Raw genomic sequence first — 12093 nt, forward strand, 5'->3', positions numbered from 1 at the left:
CAAACTAAAGGGCTCTTGACCCCCTTGCATCTTGCTGCTGGGAATAGAAATAGCAAAGATACTCTGTATCTCCTTCTGTTGAACCATTATATCAAACAAGGTCTGGAGAACAACTTGGAAGAAACTGCATTTGATATTGCCAAAAGGATAAGTATGTATCACTACCTCTTTGAAGTTGTCAAAGGCTGTACAAATTGTTCTACTAAGTCGTTATGGTTTGGTTAAGATTCTTAAATTTCAAAAATGCCAGTCCATCTTTTGTGTCCCTACAAATTGTTTTTTCACAATACAAAGCATCAGCAATATCTTACTATAAAAATTCATGTATTCCATGGTATTCTTCCAAGTGAATTGCATGACTTTGATATCAAAATGTTTTCAAGAGTTGTTTCTATACATCTATAATGATTCCTGCAGAGTTTGTGAATTTTTTAATCAGAAATAATTTTAACTTATCTGTTGGAATGAATAGTATAGAAACTAAAGATGTTCCGAGTGCTTTTCTGAAAAAAGTATATCTATGTTTGTATAATGTCCATAATCTATTTCATTCGTCCTAGATATAATACTTTGAATTCTACATTGTTATATCATGTATAGATTCATTAATAAATGTGACCTTTCAGATTGCATTCCACATAGAAGGAATTTAAGATTCCTTTTTTTACTGGGTTCTTATTTTATTTCTTTGGGATAAAATGGCAATGTTATCTAATTTTAAGTTTTGTAAAGGTTACCTTTCTAAGGTGAAAATTTAATACACTGATGTCAAACTAACCTTTAATTCTATGAATTACATGTATGTTACACTTGTATTTTTGTAATCAACTTTTTAATAACTTTTTTTCATTTCTTGCATCAGAAGAATGAAAAATATGGAATACTTCACAAATTTTTATATCATCCTTGTGCAAGTGCCATGTTAATCTCTGTATTGTTGTAATTTGGGTAGACCTGCTGCTGAAGCATGTAGTATACTCTAAATTTAAGTACGTAATGATATAATATTTATAAAGGCATGTATCCATAGTTGTCTTTTTGTAACAAGGAACCCTTATTGTTCCTAAAAATGCTATTGATCTCATTTCTCTAAAAATCTGTGTATACTGGAAAAAACTTATATAGTTTGTTCGATTGCTCACATTTACAATTTTTTTGTCAATGACTATTTTGTCATTTTCATTTTAAATTTGATCATACTTTGAAACCTTTACAGCTAAGTCCAAAGGTGGTGGCTTTTCAAGTATTTATTTATCAACTGAGTTAGCTTTGTGGAGCTAATGGACTCAAAGTAAGCCTTGCTTAAGAGCTACTTCTAACTTTCTGCAGCTTAAAATTTCCCAAATGAGGTCTTGCTGGGACAAATATCTACCTAAACTTTTACCCTTCTTCCATGTAGGAACAGACCAACCAGAATATCTTATCCTGAAAGCATAGATTGTCTTACTGGAACAAAGCTAATCTTAGTTACAAGGAATCATAGAGAGATGAACAGTTCAGACAGAATTGTTCAGAATGGAAGGTATTTTATCAAAACATAATTGTTAATTGTACTTATCATTTCAAAAGTAGCTAAAGCCAAGAAAGTGAAAAAAATTGTTCATATGCATGATTACCTATTGTCCTGGCCTGTCTATCATCCAACCAAGCAGGAACTTACACTTCTGACATTCTACCACCAAATATTTCCATAGCTCCTGGAGAAGTCCATATGTTTCTCCTCGATATTAGGCCTTAAATTGGTAATGTTTTAATCACAGTGTTTCCTCTTGCCTCTAGGCTATAAATCTACAAATGGTAAAGCTTTAAGTCTAACTCTACCAAAAACTGAGGTAGAGGTAATGGAATAATACTTTAAAACAGAGTTGCCTTTGATTCCCTAAACACAACACAACAATGCAAAACAATTTTTATATTATATATACTTATATATTTATATGTGCTGATTTTAAATTTCATAATGTGAATCTTACTAGAATTGATAATTTGACAAATATATTGACATCTATTCCCATAAATAAATTGGAATATAAATAATTAGGTTTAGAATATATATTAGAATATAAAAAGTATTAATGCAATATCTTCGGTATAAACTTGTGATACCTTCTAAGTGTTCATGGTCTTCGGAATTCACATGGTAAAATAACAGTATTGTTTTCTGCTAATATATAAGGGATTTTATTCTGATGCTCTGTTTATTGTCTTAACTCCATGGTCGCAAAGTGTTTTTCTCCATATTTCTGAAGCATTCTTGCTGATTATACCCAAATTTTGCTGATATGATGTCTAAAAGCTATTATTTTTCTGCAGGACCCACGGGTCCTAGGATACCAGGTCCCAGTTATCTGCATCATCAGATAACAAGGGCATGACTTCTCACATAGGCCCATGCAACATATCAACAGAAAATAATTGAAGACTCATCTCAATTTCTCATTTCCTATAATATTTCAGGGCCCCAATTCTTTACAAGAATTAGCAGTAATCAATTGTGAAATGCAAGGCAAGTTAAAATGAAAGATGAGATCACAAAATTTGAATGAATGTACTGTAATTCAAACTTTCAATTTACAGATGACCAGCCCATATGAGTGAACAAAATCACAAATGAACAAGGTTATTTTTAATACCCCTCTCCTAATGATTAATGAAAGATTTCAGTGCAGCCAAAAATATAATTTCTGGAATCATAGATCCATAATTGGTCTACCAAGACTAGGAAAACTTGATTTAGAGGTCAAATATAATTTAGAAAAACATTAATTGAGAAGACCCTTAGTGCTTCAAAACACTGGTACTTCAGTAAAACTTGGTTCTGTAGTTTAAAAATGTTGTCATTCTCAAACCAATGTAACCTACATTTAATCTCCTGAAAGTATATTCCTTTTCAAATAAACTTTTTCAAATCATATTCACCAAAATAACACTTGACAAGTAGATGATAGTGACATTAAAAGGTTTTCAAGTGTAGCGAGCAAGTTACAATAGAGTTGATTTACGTACTCAGCACTAATACCAAACAAGTTCAACCATTCATTAAAGTGTAGAAATAGTACCCCCCACCATTTGTGTTGTTCAGTAGGTGCCTTTCAGAAATGTGTTAAATAGATCAGCCTCCCATATTCCAAATCCAAATATTAGCTAATAAAGTAAATTTCATCACATAAGAAGGTACATTCTAAAGTGTCACTAATAGTTGCCTTATCATGTGTTGCCTTATTATATATTTTCCCTCTCTGTCTAACATAGTAATAAATATGACTTTAAGTCTTGAATATGGGTACTGATGAGAGATGTGACAAACATAAAATCTGTCTTCTATTTCTATCACATTCCTCTAAGTAGTAAATTTTAGTTTTCTTCTCATTCCAAAACTTATAGGTAGTAGAAAAAATTATCCTTTGTAAAATAAAATACTCACATACCATTGTACAAAGCCATTTATAAAAACTGGTAGTTAGGAATAAATTCTAAGCCATTTTTAAACTTTCCTGTTGACTAAAGATTAATCTTCCAAATGAATGAGAATAAAATCATGTCTAAGTTCTTCACATCTCCAGTCTTGCAAATTGTTATTGCAGATGAATGAATTATGGAAATATAAGCTGACATCATTTTCCTATATATTCTCCATCCTGGCTCAGACTCAGAATTTGCACAGCACAGGAAAACAGGTGCAATGACTGGCTTCTCACATCAGGGTGAATTTTTGGTAGTGCTGGGCTTCGAACTCGGATCCTAGGAGGCCCAACTGCCCAATCGGTCCATGTGATCACACCAGACTTTGAGTCAGTAAGGAGATGGGCTCTTCCCAGGAACTGAGATCGAGCCACAGGGAGGCCAAAATAGTGCTCAATGCATCATTTAAATATGGGATGTATATTCACATTCATGTGTGGACTGCATCGTGCATTGAGTGTACTTATTGTGTTTATTTTGTATGCTATTCATGGATGTATTGTGTATTTTCTTATGTATATGATGACAGGTATAACTGGGCTGACATGGATAACAACTTATTCCCATGACCACAGGGTGGCCCATGCATTCTCTATCCTTGCTGAGACCCAAGACTTGCACAGGAAAGGAAAACAGATGCAACCATTGGCTTCTGACGTGAAGATGAATCTTTTGGCAGGACTGGGATCTGAACTCGGGGCCTAGCAGGCCCAATTGGTGAATGGGTCCAGATGCGCACACCAGCCTGTGAGCGACAAAGGAGCTCATCATTCCCAGAACCTGAATTTGAGCCCCTTGGGGGGAGAGTGGGGAGCATAATAGTCATCCATTCATAAGTTGAAGGTAGAAAGCAAATAAGTACATATTTGTATAGAGTAGGATTGATGGTGACCTGTGATGAAATCCAATCTGTGAGTACCTATATTTGGATCTTTTCTGATGCATTAATTTCATGTCTGTGATAATTATTGTCATGCTTCATTAACTCTTCTTTACAAATAATCTATACCACATGAGTCTTGCATATCATTTCCTACTCGCATCATGCACAAACTACTCATTCAAGGATGAGATTGATCGCATGTCATGACTCTTCCTAGGTCCAGAAGCAAGTATCTCAGGATCTCCCGCCATTCCCTCCTCTTAGGGGGACTGAATTCAAGCCTCAGTCCTGGAAAAGTTACTCCTTATATACATTTTAACAATAGGATTTATACTTCCGTTCAGATGTTCAGTCCATATTGTGTTTGGTGCGTTTATTCATTTTATTTCCTGTTTTATTAATTTATTTCCCATTTATTGTATTGACTCTTATGACACTTATACAATTTATTACATTGTTTACATCCTATCACATAGAATCTAGATTTTAGATGTGTTCTCCATCATGCCTGGCAGTGCTAAGATCTGAACTCAGGGCCTAGCAGGCCCAATTCATGAATGTTTGAGTTTGAGCATGGCAGCCTCTAGCCAATGAAGCTGTCAAGTGGTTCCCAGGCACTGAGATCGACCCCCAGGTTTGGCCAAAACAGCGATACATGGATAGGCAGACGGTGGTATACAAAGTAATATATATTGTTAAAGAGTGCCAGCGCCGTCTATCTATGATTGAATGACACCTACTACGTTCCTACCAACTCTTAGGTATTTATTATACCACCATTGAAGGAATAATATTCTTTTCATGCTTAATAAACTATACGTTAAGCTCAATCAACATTCTAGGACTATTGCATCCAATTTTAGATTAGACGGATGCATGAACTACTCATTCAATGGATATTCCCATGCATAAGAATGAGTCTCTTGTGATATCCTGCCATTGGTGTCAGGACTGGGATTTGAACCCAGGGCCTATGTTCACAGGTTGTCCTATGGCTTCACTGATAGCCCACAAGCCATCAGCAATGGCAGGTCATATCTACTTTGCAGCCATGTCATTCAAACCCAGGATGGTCACTGTGCAAAGAAAAAAATAATAAAACCCCAGCCCCCTGAAGGTTGCCACTTTTTCTGATTCCCAGTTTTTTTTCTTCCAGAAAGCCCCCTGGGCCTAGGATCTTAGGATCAGCTATGGTTCCGGAGGCTGCACCCGAGCCTAGGGAGATCCAAGCTGAGGCAGAGTTTCCATGACCTGAGTTCAAGCCCCATGGTTGGCCAAAAAAAAAAAAGAAAAAGAAAAAAGAAATATTTAACTAAATTACAACGTTGGTGCCAGGGGTGGGAAGGGGGGAAAGGGGGGGAAGGAGAAGGATTGGGATTAGGGGGGGAGGGGGAGGCTGGGAAGGGATGTGAAGGGTAAACAAAGGAGGAGGCTGCAATGCTTGGTAAGAAATGTACGCATTATCCTGCCCATGTAACTGTAACTCCTCTGTACAGTATGTTCACAAATAAAATTAAATTAAATTAAAAAAAAATAATAAAGCTCCCTAGTTTGGAATTTCAGCTTGTTTTCTTTCCTAGCCTGGTATTTGAACTCAGGGTCTTGGTAAATCTGTAGCAATGTCAGGGAAGACTTGCTACTACTTGAGTTCAAACCTTGTGCCAAACAAAAACGAAAAACTAACTCACTGACCTAAGCAGGGGGAGGTAGTTGTGGATATGGGAAGGAAGGTATGGTAGGGGGAAAACAAAGGAGGAGGTAACAATGCTCAATATGAAATTTACTCATTACCTTACTCTTGTACAATATTTTTACAATAAAAAACGAACAAAGACAAACAATGTAGTTCTCAGAGAAGCACTTTGGAGGTAAGAGAAGGATTTCTGACTGAATAGCTGTACAACATTCTACATTTCTTAAAATATTCAGTATGGAACTGAATAAACATAACTGGTTCCATTAAAAATTATGTCAATGTGTTGGAACTGGGGCCAGTATTTCTGCCATTGCTAGGATTTGAACTCACCATCCAGGTAACTATTTTGCATCATGGGTGAAGGCGAAGCTTACTGTCCATGAGGAAAGAAATTCAGGCTAGAGTTCCCAGGGCCTGAATGAAGGCCCTGCAATGGAAAAAATATCTCTATACATGTGTATTATATGATATGTATGCTTACATATGTATGTTAATTTCATATTATGATGAAGGTGGATCAGTGGTAGAGCGTTTGCCTTGCATGCCTGAGGCCCTGGGTTCGATTCCTTAGCACCTCATAAGCAAAAAGAAAAAATCCAGAAGTGGCGCTGTTGCTCAAATGGTAGAGTGCTAGCCTTGAGCTGAAGAGCTGAGGGACAGCACCCAGGCCCAGAGTTAAAGCCACACAACCGGACCCCCCACCCCAGAAAAAGAATGATTTTGTATTTTATTTTTCTTTGATTTATTTATTTATTGATTACAGTATTTGTACCCAATAATTTAGGACATTGACTCATTTTCATTAATATTTTATTAAGTGTTGAAACATAATACATAATTAAATGGAAGCATTTGTCACAGTCTTCACATGATTAGAGTCTCTCACAAGTATGAGCTTTGTCTTATTTATCTTTGGAACCTTCCTATCAGGTTTTCTTTAGATGATTTATACTCAGAAGCCTTTTCTTGAGGATAGGCAAGTGAGGGATAAAATTGTGAGGGTGGGGCTAGAAATGTGGCTTAGTGGTAAATTGCTTGCTCAGCATGCATGAATACCAGGGTTTGAATCCTCAGTGCCACATACTCAGAAAAAGCCAGAAGCTGTGGAGTAGCTCAAGTGGATAGCCTTGAGAAAAAGAAGCTCAGAGAGAGTACCCAGGCCCTAAAATCAAGCCCCAGGACTGTCAAAAACAGTAGGCCAGGTGCCAGTGACTCATAAATGGATCAGTAGCTTCTCCTGAGGCTGAGAGCTGAAGACCACAGTCCAAAGGAAAGCCTGTTAGATTCTTATCTCCAGTGAACAACCAAAAGAACCCATCTAGCATTTTGGATTAAGTGGTAGAATGTTCACCTTGAGCTGAAGGGCTCAGGGTCAGTGCCCAGACTAGAGTTCGAGACTCACAACTGGAAAAAAAAAAGTGAGGGTTAATTAAAATACTTTTCCTATTTGCTAATTACGAGAACATTCTTTGGAAGATGAACACTGATGTACACCAGAATTGGAGTCAGAGCTCAAGGTTCAAGTGTAGCACATACATATGCCCATCCTCTCAGACTGTAGCATTGTAATATTGTGTCCTATAGGGTTCTTAAAAGTCCAAGGTTAAAAGGCTTATTATGCTCCACAAGCCCTTTGTGATAAGCAGTTGAATTGTATTGTCAATGTCATTATAGTTCTGAACCTAGCAGAGCACAAGTAGCTCATGCCCATCACCCTAGGTCAGGAGGTTGAGGTCTTAGGATCACAGGGTGAAGCCAGCCAAGGGAGGAAATCTATGACAAAATCACTTCCACTTCTGAAAGGTCAGATGTTCAAGAGCTTCCTGTGTTTCCCTTGGTGATGAGAATTTACTTGCACATTAAATGTTCTTAGAGTTCTCGAGCTATAGATGAAGGAAAGAAACATTATTGACCTGTCCTGGATTCAAATGAAGTTCTCAGGATCCAAGCCCTAGCTCTGTTATCAGGAAGAACTCCAGTGTAACTCTGTAATTGAAGGACAGAAAACAGTTTCAAAAGCCAGGCTAGGTGCAGAGACCAGGCCTACAGGATTAGGAGGCAGAATGTACACACTCAACAGGGAAGTGAACTGCAAAACCACTTCATTTATTCCAGGCACAAGCAGCAATGGGGAAAACCTGCAACATTTGATAAAGTTACACCAGGGTCAGGCTTTACTCAGCCTCTTCAAACAATGACCAATTAACCTTCCTCCCTCATGTGAAGGGAGCCTCAGCCTACCTTTAGGTTACCAATAGAGAGCCAGTTTAGAGAGGGGAGGAATAGAGTAAAAAAACCCTGCTCGCTGGTCTTAGGGAGTGGGTTTTTGACACTCCATCTATCAGATTTGAAGACCCTTCTGTCTCTGCCAGTTCATTCTCCTTCCTTGATTCTCCACATAATTAATGCAAATTCCCAGACTAACTAGAGGCAGGACTGTTTCTATTTTGTCTCCAAGCACATGAGTTAGAACCTAGCTCTGCCCTCTTGACTCTGGGGCCCTTGGTTGCCTGAGAAGTGGGAAAGAGACAGTCTTCCTGCTCTGGGGTTATGTGAAGGCACACTGCAAAAGGCCTCCTGACTGGGAAGTGTTCCCTTCTTTTCTCCTGACGTCCAAACATTAATCTATCATCTTCCTTCCTTCCTTCCTTCCTTCCTTCCTTCCTTCCTTCCTTCCTTCCTTCCTTCCTTCCTTCCTTCCTTCTTTCTTTCTTTCTTTCTTTCTTTCTTTCTTTCTTTCTTCTTTTCTCTCTTCCTATCTACCTACCTACCTACCTACCTAGGTATCTCTTTGCCAGGTCTTGGGTTGAACTTAAGGCCTGGGCACTGTCTGTAGCACTCTACTACTTGAGCCACAACACCAATTCTGGCCTTTTCTGTGTATGTGCCTCTGAGGAATCGTACCCAGGGCTTCTTGCATGCTAGGCAAGCACTCTCTCACTAACCCACATTCCCAGACCCCTCATATTTTTCTTAATGGTAGTTTTTACGTAAGTATGCTACCATTTTATGTCCCCAAGTTTAATTTTCTGAAGACTGGTTACTTCTAAAAAATCCTATTTTCTGTTCCCCTGCCTGGTTTGTGACTGTTCCTGCATTGTCCTCATAATAAAATGCTAATAAAGACTGCTGAGATCTTCAGTGTGCATCATATAATGACACAGGCCTGGAACCCTGGAAGAGAAAGCAATAGTCCTGATATGAAGAGGATGATGCAGTAGGTGCAAGGATCATATCTGAAAAATAAATAAATAAATAAATAAAAGAAGCATCATTGCATACAGTGTGTTTGAACTCAGGGAGGTAATATACACACATAAATAAGTAGGGCACTGATACATAAACGTGGCCTTCTCTTTTTGAAAAATTTTTTGAGGCTATCCCATGGCTTAAACTCAGGGTCTGATGCGTTCCTCAGCTGTTTTTCCCAAGGCTGTGGCTTTACCACTGCCACAGCTCCACTACCAGCCATCTGGTGGTGAATCGGACATAAGTGCCTCCCAGGCTTTCCTGCCTGGTCTAGCCTGTTTCTCCTGCTCAGCTTTCTCTCTCAAAGCTCGATCCCTACCTTCTGGGCCACTGTTCCACTTCTGGTTTTCTGGTGGTTTATTGGACATAAGAGTCTCACAGACTTCCTGCTAAGGCTGATTTTGAAGGGTGATCTCCCAAAAAGGTTTCAAGCGGCTTTCCTCAGGGACTCACCAAGGAGCCCCTCCACACAAACCTGTAGTCTAAATCTCAAGAGGCACTAGAGAAAAGTGATGCATGAAGATGCTTCTAGTGTATTCTAGATACTTAAGGTTGGAGACACACAACAGTCCTAATTATTAGATCGTTTTGTAGGCAAAAGAAGCAATGCAGACAGTATAAGGATCGCTCTAGCTTTTGGTCCGCCCATCTTGAGACAGTAAATTGTTGTAGCTCAATGCTAACTGGCAGAGCTGGCATGTCCTGTGGACATTTGCTCCCAAAAACTGTGACACTCATTTCTCACTTTTGGTTTCAAACCTATGAACAGATGGTAAGGAGGAGAGAAAATCCTTATTAGAGAAAGCAGCTATAAAGGACATTGGGTAGTTAACTTATAAATTCATAACACTGGTATGACCCTGTTAAGAAGTCAGGTTTCCAGATTAAAAAATGAAGAAGAAAAGAAAGAAGGTGCCAGTGGCTTCTCATTGTAATCTGAGCTCCTTAGTAGGCTGAGATGTAGAGAATCTGAATTTGAATCCAGCCAGCGTAGGAATGTCTATGACATTCCTAAGAGATCATAGAAAAACTCAAAGCAGATCTCTTTCTCGTTGAACTAGCCTGGGAGGAGGATCACAAAATTCTGGGTAAAGCAGAGCATTTTTCTGCCTGCTCAAACAAACTGACTTAAGAAACCAACCAAGCCACAGGAAAATCAAACACCACAAGCAGACCAGAGACTCAACAAGGGACAGTTATAGACACAAGGGAGATACAGGATCCACCCATCCACCCCAAAAATATCAAAGAATTCTTTTTTTGTACATTTTATAATTTTTTAAAACTTTTTAAAATTTTTAATTTTTAACTTTAAAAATTTTTTTTATTAACTCTTTTTTTCTTCCTCTTATACTTTTCATTTTAAGGGTATATGTGTGTGTGTGATTTTTTTCTTTTTTTGCTTTTTATTCCTTTTTTTGTTTAGCTCTACAGACTTTTGATCCTTTTCTTTCTTTCTTTTTCTTTCTTTCTTTTCTTCTTTCTTTCTTTCCTTCTTTCTTTCTTTGTTTCTCATTCTTTTCACTTTTTCTTCTCTTTCGTTCTTCTTTGTGTGACTTAATTGCTGTTCTGCTCACCCTCAGATATACCCATAGTCGATTATTAGACCTTATCCCCCATTTTGTACACACTTAATCCAGAAATTTATTACTCAGTTCAATACCTCTTAGACTTAAAGTCCTTAATAGCATTATTACCTCTATATACCTATATAATATTTTAAGCATTTTTATTTTTAAGATTTTCACATCTCATTCTATCCCTCCCCTTCTCTTATCCTATCCCCATTCTTCTCTAAATATTACATTGTTAATTTGCATAATTTATAAGTGTTTCACTTTTACTTTTTAATTTTTGTTTCTATTTTTTCTTGCCCCTTTTTTTCTCTTTTTTCTCTCTCTCTACTATCATTCTATCCAACATATTGCCCGCTTTGATATTAGGATTTAGTGAAGTTAACTCTCCCTCTACATTTCCACATCCCTCTATTCCTATTTTTACCCACATATCTCCCTTAACCTAATAATGTCTGCTTTGCCAAATTCTTCTTTGCAGTTCGCAGCACACTAATACATAGTTGTTTGATGTTGAATAGATATATCTGTTGAACTAGATTGTATCTGCAGACTTTTTACTGTGCAACTGCAGACTTTGGTTGATGCTTGCCTTAAGATAGTGTTCTAGCGCAAAACTGGTGTTACATTCATCCCAAATGGGCAGAACAAACCTGAAAAACACAAGAAAAATGGTAAGTCTGGGTATCTCAACTCCCACTCATGGTAATCAGGGGACAGAACAGGAAATGAATAATCCAGAGGAGAGTTTCCAAAAAGGTCTACAAACACTACTGGTAATCATGGTAAATGAAAAGATTGAAAACCTGCAAAGACTTTGTGTGAGCGTGATAGGGAGAGAGAGAGAGAAGACATACCAAAGGTCAATACAGGAATATCATGAGCCTGAGTAAGCTACTCAAAGATCGATACAGGAATTATATGAGCAGCTTGAGAACACTCAAAGAGAAATAAAAAAATGGTGTGAGCAGGCTATCAGTCAAAGAGATAGACATGAATTGTGGGAGCTGGCATAGAAGAGACAAAGAGAAAGTCATGAATGGTGTTACGAGGCTGAGAACACTCAAAAAGAACTACAGGAATTGAGTGAACATAACAAAGCTAATCAAAGAGTGATACAGAAATTGAGAGAACGGGATGAGAATACACAAAGATCACTAACGGCATCCATGGAATCCATAAATAGAGAGCTGAAAGAAGTCAGGAAGTCCACAAAGGGAATGCTAACT

At 37.8% G+C, this 12093-nt stretch overlaps 1 pseudogene; it reads right to left on the minus strand.

Annotated features, from left to right (window-relative positions):
- Positions 1-869: 869 nt before the first annotated feature.
- On the minus strand, positions 870-969 carry LOC122102933 (annotated as a pseudogene).
- Positions 970-12093: the final 11124 nt, after the last annotated feature.

The sequence above is a fragment of the Dipodomys spectabilis genome, unplaced genomic scaffold (assembly GCF_019054845.1).
Source record: "Dipodomys spectabilis isolate Male_0828 unplaced genomic scaffold, ASM1905484v1 ptg001026l, whole genome shotgun sequence".
NCBI classification, from domain to species: Eukaryota; Metazoa; Chordata; class Mammalia; order Rodentia; family Heteromyidae; genus Dipodomys; species Dipodomys spectabilis.